Source organism: Kryptolebias marmoratus, linkage group LG14 (genome assembly GCF_001649575.2).
Source record: "Kryptolebias marmoratus isolate JLee-2015 linkage group LG14, ASM164957v2, whole genome shotgun sequence".
In the NCBI taxonomy this organism is placed as follows: Eukaryota; Metazoa; Chordata; class Actinopteri; order Cyprinodontiformes; family Rivulidae; genus Kryptolebias; species Kryptolebias marmoratus.
The window spans coordinates 23,631,093-23,639,170 of record NC_051443.1 but is presented as its reverse complement, the minus strand read 5'-3'; positions in this window follow the sequence as shown (position 1 = coordinate 23,639,170).

The window sequence follows — 8,078 nt, the reverse complement described above, 5'->3', positions numbered from 1 at the left end:
GGAGAGGGATGAAGAGGGTGAGGAGGAGGAGGAGGGAGAGCTGGAGGCGAGGAGTAAAAGTCTCACAGAGACACACAGAGGGGACCCTTTCAACGTTATTTTGTGTTTTCTGAAATAAGAGAAAAAAAAAGGTTGAGCTTCGACTGCAGGTCTGTCGCCCCACCCCCCCAAAAAAAACAAAACAAAACAAAAATAATTAATATTAAAAGCTATCATTGTCTTCTTAAAGCAACTAAATTCACCTCAGGTTTCCGCTGATGCATTTAGCGGGCCTTTATTTTCAAAAAGGGTCCGACTTCCCAGCCGGCGATCTGATTGGTCGGAGCCGCGATGGTTTCCGACAGAAACGCTTCAAAATGACGCTCCGCTGGACGTTTCATTCATCTTCACAGCTCGAATTTATCCGTTTTTTTTTTTAAATCTGTTTATTTAAGACTGAAAACAACAGTTTCCTTCTAAAAAAAAGGAAAAATCAAGAAGTCGATCCAGATTAAGAGAAGGAGATCGCCGGAAAATCTGCGGGGATGTCGTCAAATCGAGCCCCAGCTGGAGACCTCGCTAAGAAAACCAGTTTTTATTTGATTATTTTTTAAAATATTCATAAATTTAAAAAGCTGCCGCGCAGTTGAATCAGGTGAAAAAGTGGATATTAGCAAAATAAACAAGTGACTTGAAAAATACTGATTAATAAAATCATCAAATTTTAAATTCCTTTTTTGTGCGTTTGTTTCGTAGTTACAAAATCTTAGTAAAACTCGAATATTAAAAGAAATAAATACGATTTATTTCATTATATTGCAGTAGAATTAAGGGTCAGGTCCAGTTAAATAATCAGGAATAACATTATTAGATTTTATTACAAATTTCCTATAAATAAAGGCGTTATTTCTCGAATATTATTGTTCATTTTTGCTTTTTTTATCCCAGCTAATCATCCCGCAGCTGTTACATGAACAGGACAAGCGTATTTTTTAAATAAATGCAGCATTTATAGATTGTTTAAATCAACGCCTTAAAGAAGGAAGCGTAGGCGACGCCTCCTTCTTCGGATTTTAGTCTCATCTGACGTCGGATCAGTCGTACGTGTCGAACTTTATTGGGAAAGACACGCGAGGAGCCCGGCTCATCCCAACAAGTTCCCGGTTTCCCGAGCGGCTCTTCTGCTTTTTTTTCCCCGAGAGCGCCGAAGGGGGTGAGCGGCTCCGCGGCGGGGGGCCGGTGTAGGACATCCTACAATCAGACGACACAGATTGCTCAATCAATATCTCGTTGGGTTTCAGGAAAAAGGCTTCGCCCGCCACAACGCGCTCCTTCTCCCTCTCTGCAGCCACTTTGGCAGGACGGAATAAAAAAAACAGCCCGGGGGCCCTGACGCCCACCGGCCGAACCGGCCCCCGCCGATGCCCCTGGGACTGGACGGCTTCCTCGAGCAGAGAGCGAATCCAACACTGATGTGTCCGTGACTGCCAGACGAAAACATTCAAGGAGAAACCAGCCGAAGAGCTAAATGTTCCCTTTTTTTGTTGTTGCCTTAGCATGACACGCATCTGCAGTCAGCTGTAGGCGACCCGAACTTAAAAACTTAAAAAAATAAAATATGGACAAGAACGAGTTTTTTCACTGTCTGCTAGATGAGCGGATCAAAAAGCTGAGGTCGTTAAAACAACAGTTAGGTCTTCAGATGAAATCTAATTTAATTTAGAAGCTTTAAAGATGCTAAGGTGCTGCTCAGCAAGCTACAATTAGTGAGCCTAAGCTATGATCATGAGCTAACATTAGCAAACCTCAGCTGCCATTTAATTAGCTAAAGTTAGCAAGTCTTAGCTGCCATTTAATTAGCTAAAGTTAGCAAGACTAGCTGACATTTAATTAGCTAAAGTTAGCAAGTCTTAGCTGCCATTAATTAGCTGAAGTTAGCAAGTCTTAGCTGACATTTAATTAGCTAAAGTTAGCAAGACTAGCTGCCATTTAATTAGCTAAAGTTAGCAAGTCTTAGCTGCCATTAATTAGCTGAAGTTAGCAAGTCTTAGCTGCCATTTAATTAGCTAAAGTTAGCAAGACTAGCTGCTATTTAATTAGCTGAAGTTAGCAAGTCTTAGCTGACATTTAATTAGCTAAAGTTAGCAAGACTAGCTGCCATTTAATTAGCTGAAGTTAGCAAGTCGTAGCTGACATTTAATTAGCTAAAGTTAGCAAGACTAGCTGCCATTTAATTAGCTAAAGTTAGCAAGTCTTAGCTGCCATTAATTAGCTGAAGTTAGCAAGTCTTAGCTGCCATTTAATTAGCTAAAGTTAGCAAGACTAGCTGCTATTTAATTAGCTGAAGTTAGCAAGTCTTAGCTGACATTTAATTAGCTAAAGTTAGCAAGACTAGCTGCCATTTAATTAGCTGAAGTTAGCAAGTCGTAGCTGACATTTAATTAGCTAAAGTTAGCAAGACTAGCTGCCATTTAATTAGCTAAAGTTAGCAAGTCTTAGCTGCCATTAATTAGCTGAAGTTAGCAAGTCTTAGCTGCCATTTAATTAGCTAAAGTTAGCAAGACTAGCTGCTATTTAATTAGCTGAAGTTAGCAAGTCTTAGCTGACATTTAATTAGCTAAAGTTAGCAAGACTAGCTGCCATTTAATTAGCTGAAGTTAGCAAGTCGTAGCTGACATTTAATTAGCTAAAGTTAGCAAGACTAGCTGCCATTTAATTAGCTAAAGTTAGCAAGTCTTAGCTGCCATTAATTAGCTGAAGTTAGCAAGTCTTAGCTGACATTTAATTAGCTAAAGTTAGCAAGACTAGCTGCTATTTAATTAGCTAAAGTTAGCAAGTCTTAGCTGACATTTAATTAGCTAAAGTTAGCAAGACTAGCTGACGTTTAATTAGCTGAAGTTAGCAAGTCTTAGCTGACATTTAATTAGCTAAAGTTAGCAAGACTAGCTGCCATTTAATTAGCTGAAGTTAGCAAGTCGTAGCTGACATTTAATTAGCTAAAGTTAGCAAGACTAGCTGCCATTTGACTAACAACAGCAAACCTTAGCTGCTAATTAAGGAGCTACAGTTAGCAAGCTTAAGCTGCCATTCAGCTAGCTAACAGTAACAAGCCAAGCGGGCATGAAGCTAACATTAGCAAGATTAAGATGCCTTTAAATGAGCCAAAGATAGTCAGCATAAGTGAGCTAAAGGTAGCAAACCTTAGCTGCTATTAAAAGCGCTAACGTTAGCAAGCTTAAACTGCCATTTAGCTAGCAAACGTTTAGCAAGGCTAAGTTGCCGTTAAATTGGCTAATTTTAGCAAGTTTAAGCTGCCATTCAGCTAGCTAACAATAACGTTAACAATAACGCTAATGGTAGCTTCACATGACGTGAAGCTAACATTAGCAAGCCGAAGCAGACATGTACTTTGGTAACATTAAACCCAAACTCCTGTTTAGACAAATAAGTTTAGCAAGCCGAAGCTACTGTTTAACGAGCTAACATTAGCAAGGTCAAGCTGCTATTTAGCTAGCTAACATTAACAACCCTAAGCAGGCGTGAAGCTAACATTAGCGAGCTTAAGGTCCAGTTTAGTCAGAATTAGCAAACATGTAGTTTGGTAACATTAGGCCTAAACTCCTGTTTAGCTAGCTAACATTAGCAAGTCATGGCTGCCATTAAGCTAGTTAATGTTAGCAGGCCTAAGAGGACATTTAGCTTAGCCTAAGCGTAATAAAGCCTCAGAGCCTGTTTTGCAAACCCGAGCTGCCGTTCAGCTAGCTAACGCTAACAAGTTGTGACACCAGCCAAACCAAAATTAAATGAATAAAAGATAAATATTACTGTAATGGTGTCAACATCAATTTACTCTAGCTCTAAACCTGTTGGACAAGCCACGACTAAAAGAAAATTAAAATGTTTGAAGTATAATTTGAATTCTGGCGGATTTATTTTTTTTATTTCTGTGTAAACTGGAAGGCTAGCTTGCCTCGTGTAAGGAAATCAGTGTAACCGACTGAAGCTGCTTTAAAGTCCATTTGAATCCCTTTCTGCTCGACTTTATTTTTTATTTTTTGGCCCATAAACACTTGTGCATTTCCGCGCGTGCTCGCCGTTGAATCTCATTCGAGGGTGGGCTCAATTAGAGGGAAACCGGCAGCTCCTCGGACCCCTCTGCGGATCCTCGGGGTCACCGATCGAGGCCACGGGGAGGCTTCTCACCTCATGGAGATAAAGGGAGGAGAGGTCATCAATAAGTGATGAGGAGTGGTATACATGTATTTTTAACGGCGCTTCTGTCTGATGTCTGGCAGCTCTCTCACACCCGTCTCCTGGTGGAGGCCAGAGAGCAGAGATGGATCTCTCTCTTTTCATTTCCTTTAAATCAGGCCTTCCTCTCTGCATTTCGGTTTGGTTTTCGGGGGGTAGAATGAAAAAAAAAACTGCGTAAGGGGACCTTTTGTTGGCGTTTTATTTATTTATTTTCCAGGGAGTGTTTGAGAACTTACTTCATTCGCAATCAGAAGCTCAAAGAGCTCGTGATCGATCATATATTGGGGTCACCTTAAGGGGGTTTTCAGTTAAAGCTGGAACTTAAATCCATAAAAATACCACAGATTAAAGTAGATCTTCCATAATAACTTTGTTAATCAGTCGTCTGATAAACTTTAAAATAGGAACGAGCGTAAAGTAACAAAATCTCAACCAAACAATGTGGGGAAAATGATCCATTAACAAAACTATCGAGGCAAAACTAACATTTTAATAAAGAATATGACATTTTTATTAACTTCTTTTTTTCTTCAGGAGGGGCGGATTAAATTAAAAACACCCTCTGAATGGCGCTTGTGATGTTTTACACGCAGTCACGCTCATCAGAACAGAAAGTAAACAACGAATTTTTCATTTTGGTGTTTCATTACGCCGCGCATTTCCACCGTCTCGGCTCGGGATAAATTACGGGGGGGAGTCGAAGACGATCGCGAGCGCGCGCGGGAAGAAACGCCGGCTTCCCCCGATAAAAGAAATGATTGATGTTGCTTGTAGCCTGCAGGGGACCGAAGCAGGTAGCACAACAATCGATTCAGCCGACGGAAGGAAGGAGTACTGCCGGCGCCGCGTTGGGTTTGATTTACGTGGAGAGAGGGGGGGGGAGCTCGCCGGATTTTTGTCGTTATCAAAGCGCAGGCAGCCGCAGGTTACCAATACAAACACAATTACATGTCAGGAAAACAGGAAACTCATCAGGTAAGCTCTGACACAGCTGTTGTATTTATTCAAATCTGAAAAGCCCAGTCTCCGGAAAACCTGAATGACAATCCAGTTACGATGAGAAGTTTGAGTATTTGTGATTTTTTTGTTTGTTTGGACGTGTAACTTCTCAACGATCTCAGTTATACGGGTCAGGACCCCCACATCGCTGCTAGAACGTATAAAGGAAAGTGGTCATAAATAGTAGAACGATTGTCAAACGCTGCTTTTGTTTGTTATTGCGCCTGCCGGGCAACATACGAACACTTCAACCAGTGATAGTTGGGGTCACGAGTCTCCAACGGTGTTAGTTTGAAGGTCAGAGGATGAAAAGTTTTCGGAAAAAAAAAAGAAAAAAAAAAGTAAACTAAACAGCGGGCGATGGATTCGGATCAAGCTGCACCGACAGGAGATGTCAACAAGAGATACGGATGTTTGCCGTTCCTGGTAAATACCGCCCGAAGCCGCTGGGGGGGAAAACCTGAGCCTCCAAGCTGGATGATGGTTTTTGTCTAAACGGCTGCAGCTCGGCTTGTTTTAGAGATGCGGAGCTAAACTTCGGCGCGGCCGTAGCCGAGAGTCGTTAACGACACACACGCCGAGCGCTAGAAGGCGGCGGCCTGCTCCTAATCTACCCGTTCGTTGGTGTTTTGTGGGAACAAAGGCCGCAAAGTAAAGTACGCGTCAGGAGTGTTCGTCTCGGGGTCCAGAGGTGTCGCCGAATCAGCCAGAAGCCGATGAGTCAGCGACTTAAAGAGGGGCCAAAAAGCCCCCTAATTGGACAGGTGACAGCGGTGGCAACGAGGCTGACGGCGAGAAAGGCGATCCACCTCCGTGGACGCTTCTTGACGTGCCATTTGGCTCCGAGGACCCCCCGACAGCTGTCCGTCCAGCTGCCCGACAGAGCCATAACTCCAGGCCGTGACGAGGACCGCGGCGGCACTGGAAGGCAAATGTAGGCATCGGCCGAGGAGTCGGGAGGAACCGCAGATGCGCCGAGACACTTTCCTCCCGGCAGAAACTTTATTCTCCAGCGCTCGAAGAAGATCCCAGACGGCGCGGAGGACGGCTTTAATCACAAAAGAAGCGGCGTGGTCCCCCACCCCCCTGCCGCCTCCTCCTCCTCCTCCTCCTCCTCTGCCTTGCTCTGGATGCTCATTTCATCATCAGACAAACTGACACCGATATATTTACATGGAGGGGGAACAGCAGAAGAATTTGGAGGCATGTTGGCTGGGAGATCAGACGCCTGGTTTATAGAGAGAAGGCAGCGCGAATAAACAACACCAAAGGGCCCTGGAGCTGCGAGCACACGCTCATAAACACAGACACCCCACACCTGTATGCACCTGGAAAACACACACTCCCGCGGTTTGAAGTTTGGCAGGAGTGGCAAGTCGAATAAAGCGTGTGAAGCGTGATGCAAGGAAGGAGAGGAAAACCGGCTTCAAACGATTATCAATACAATTGGCTGTGCCAGGCGCGGCAGTTTAACCTCTTTAGCGCGCCGGGTGTCTGCTAACTGGATGTGACGCCTCCTCCGGAAGGCGCCGTCTGTGGTGTCGCCTTCACGCAGGCTCACGGGGGCCTGATGGGGAGCGAGAGTTCCCAGTTTAACTGTGCCGTTGACAGCACCCGAAACTCGGCTATAATAACGCAACAAATTCCCCCACTTGCCCGAGAATAAACAATAAAAAACAACAACAACAACAACAAACGGCGTGTGATGCGCGGCGGGGAAATGTGCGGATAAGCGATTCAAGTGCAACAGATGTCTCAACTTAGCCTGTTTACGGGGAATCAACTTTTCCTGACTGCTCACTTTTTTCTAAGAATACCGGCGTCTTTACGGCTGTAAAGGACAAACACAAATAATTCCTCGCATTTGTAAACACTGACAGAAGAACAAACGGTAAACAGACCCGCGACGAGAAATCTGACACGCGCGGCAATTTATAACTCCGCCCGGGCGCCCGCCAACAGCGTCTGCCCCGCGCTGTTAGTGAAATATCTTGCCGAATCGCCAGACGAGCCTGAATGAAACTCACAGGAAGCGGTCGCCGGGACCGATAAGCTTCTGGGCTCGGTTCGACTCAAGATGGCCGCCACAACAGATTTTAGCGGGGTAGTAGCCGCGGCCCGACCTCCCAACTCACGCTCTGAGAGCCAACTGATCGCACGAGATCTGTGCGCCGACTGTCCCGAATCGCCTCCGCACGTCTGTTGGCAAAATATCTCGCCAACCGCTGAAGAGACGGCAATGAAACTTCCAGGAAGTAACTACTGGATGAACGTCTGGAACCGATAAACCTCTGGACTCGGCCCAATTTAAGATGGCCGACACAGCTGTCACAAAAATGGCTGCGACTCAGCCAATCTTACAGATACGGAGCTAAAATTTGGCGCGGTAGTAGCCGAGAGTAGTCCTCAAATCATAGTTGAGTAAAACTTTGGCAAAACCACACCTATTGGAGCCTGTCCGTGTGTTAGCAAAATATCTCAGCAACCACTGGAGGGATTTTAATGGAGCTTTCAGGAAGTAATCTACAACTGAGGATCTAATTAAAGATGGCAGCCGCAGCTCAGCTCAAACGTTGAGCTGGAATTCTGCGCGGCAGTAGCTGAGAGTCATCCGTACGATCGAACAGATAACAGGAGGTGACCAACATGGCGGCACGAGACGATACGCTGAAAGACGGCAGGCGACAAGCATCACATCGTTCTCCGTTACATCCTGAGGGGTGAAAAGCCGATATGGGAAGTGACATAAATTCAAACGAGAGCCGAGACGGGTGGTGGCGGGGGGAGGTGGGGGGCTGCCAAGGGAGCTGGCGTGCAGTCAGCCTGGCTGGGAGCAGCGGCGGCGG